Source organism: Orycteropus afer, unplaced genomic scaffold, assembly GCF_000298275.1.
Source record: "Orycteropus afer afer isolate SDZICR_OR568_19922 unplaced genomic scaffold, OryAfe1.0 scaffold00154, whole genome shotgun sequence".
Classification (NCBI taxonomy): domain Eukaryota; kingdom Metazoa; phylum Chordata; class Mammalia; order Tubulidentata; family Orycteropodidae; genus Orycteropus; species Orycteropus afer.
Genome location: NW_006921741.1, coordinates 4,340,333 through 4,342,806, shown reverse-complemented (window position 1 = coordinate 4,342,806; position 2,474 = coordinate 4,340,333).

Genomic DNA, 2,474 nt, shown 5'->3' with positions numbered 1-2,474 from the left:
TTCCAAGGCAGTATTCACTACAGAAGTAGATTGCCCAAACTTCTTTCCAAGGAGTGGCTGGTGGGTTTGAACCACCACCCTTCTGGTTAGCAGTCAAGTGCCTTAGGCACTATGCGACCAGAGCTCCTAAGGAATGCCTAGAATAGGAAAATCCATGGACATATTGTTTTTTTCTTTTTCTTATTGGATTTTGATTATGATTATTATTGTTTTACATCATTATTTTTTTTTACAGATTTATTGAAACATAATTCATACACCATACCATTCAGCCTGGTGGTGCAGTAGTTAAGCTCTCAGCTGCTAATGGAAAGGTTGGCGGTTCAAACCCACCAGTGGCTGTGCAGGAGAGAGACCTGATGAGCTGCTTCTGTAAAGGTTACAGCCCAGGAAACACTATGGGACAGTTCTGCTCCATCCTATCGGGTCCCTGTGAGTTTGGAATTGACTCAGTGGCGTGCAATAACAACAATTCACCCATTTAAAGTGTGCAATTCAATAATTTTTAGTATATTGTCAGAGTTATGCAACCATCCCCACCGTCAGTTTTAGATTATTTTAATGACCCCTAAAAGAAGAAACCCCATGTCCATTAGCAGTCACTCTCCATTTTTGCCTCACTCCAGCCGTTGGCAACCACAAATCTGCTTTTTGTTTCTATGGATTTTCCTATTCTAGGTATTTCTTATAAATGGAATTATGCAATATGTTGCCTTTTGTGACTGGCTTCTTTCACTTAGCACAATGTTTTCAAGGTTCATCCATGTCGTAATATGCATTGGTTCTTCATTAATTTTTATTGCCAACTAGTATTCCTTTATATGGATATACCACATTTTGTGTATCTATTCATTATTGATAGACATTTGGGCTGTTTCCACTTTTTAGATATTATGAATAATTCTGCTATGAATATTCAGGTACATGTTTTTACATGGATATATGCTTTCAGTTTTACTGAGTATATGCCTACAAGTGGAATTTCTGGGTCATATGTTAATTCTATGTTTAACTTTTTAAGAAACTGCCCAGCTGTTTTCAAAGCAGTTTCATGACTGCATTCCTACCAGTGATTTATGAAGGTTTCAATTTCTCTACATCCTAACCAACACTGATTATTTTCTGTCCTTTTTTGTAATGTAACTATCCTAGTGGGTATAAAGTTGTATCTCATCCTTATTCATTCAGGACTGTTTATTTAGGAGTGCGCTTTCTTCAGAAAGAGATTCATGGTGGGACAGGAAAAAGTTCCTGAAGTTAATATACAATTCTTTAAGGATTTGGAAGAAGAAATCTTGAAGCTCTTGAAAAGCAACTGTTCTCTGGCGAACAGGAACTGATGATATAGGAGTGTCATATTAGCAAAGGATATTTGTATTCTGAGTTAACATAAAGCCATTTTTGAAGGGCTGGGTGCCCTATTTCATTTAAATGCATTTTAACATTTCCCTACCATGTCTCTCTATATTATGAAAGTAATTTTTCTCTTTTATAGGAAATCAATAAAAACAGACACTTCTCAAAGCAACCAGAGGAGATGTTCTTTTAAAGTGTTAATTGTTTCAGCATGTTCTCCCAGACTGCCTCACATTTCCCACAGTCAGGATCATTCTCTCTAATTGAAATCATTTAATATACCAAGTATATAAGCTTTCTATACACACAGAAAATAGTTTTGAATTTCACTTTTATCTTTCTCTTTTTGTAGCTCCTTCTAAAACTCCCCGCCCCCCTCCAGAGTTTGTATGTGTCCTAATTTTGTATACAGCTCACATAAATACCCAGACCGTGGCACATGGAAACATCCAACTCAGTCATAAAATAGTATTCTGTCTGTTTTCTGGGTGTTTCCAGAGTTTCTATGAACATAGCACCTGCTGGGCTAACTTTGCTGCTGGGAAATTACACTGAGGATGACTTTGACAGTATTATCTTTCCAAAGACTGGATATAAATTTTATTTCTTAGGGCAATGTTTTCATACTATCAGCAGTCCTCTTATAGGACTAAATGTGGCACATTATCAGTTGATCAAAGTTTGAGGAAGATTATAGAAAATGGCAGAGGACAGGGCCTTAAATTAGTAAGCTCTGGAATTAGAGTGCATCTGGCCCTATGTGTGGTAGCCGTAAGGTTACCAAAGAATCCAGAAGGGAAACCATCTCAGAAAAAGCACAATACCCTTTAAGAAATGTGAGCTGTGTGGAGTGGCTCTGATTGAAATTTTGCTGTAGTCAGGGGCTCTAAATCAAGGAAAGCAGGAGGAAGATTAGAATGATACAATGGATACATTGCTCTTTTCCCTCTCCTCTGGCCCTTGTATTTCTTTGCATTTACATCAATTTGCTCATACTATTGAAAGACTCTGCTGAGAAGTTGCAGTACTCATATTTTAAATAATTTTGTTATGCTGATTTTTGAAATGGGCCCAAGAAGGGAATTCACAGTATATTTTGGAGGCACACTTGGTTTATA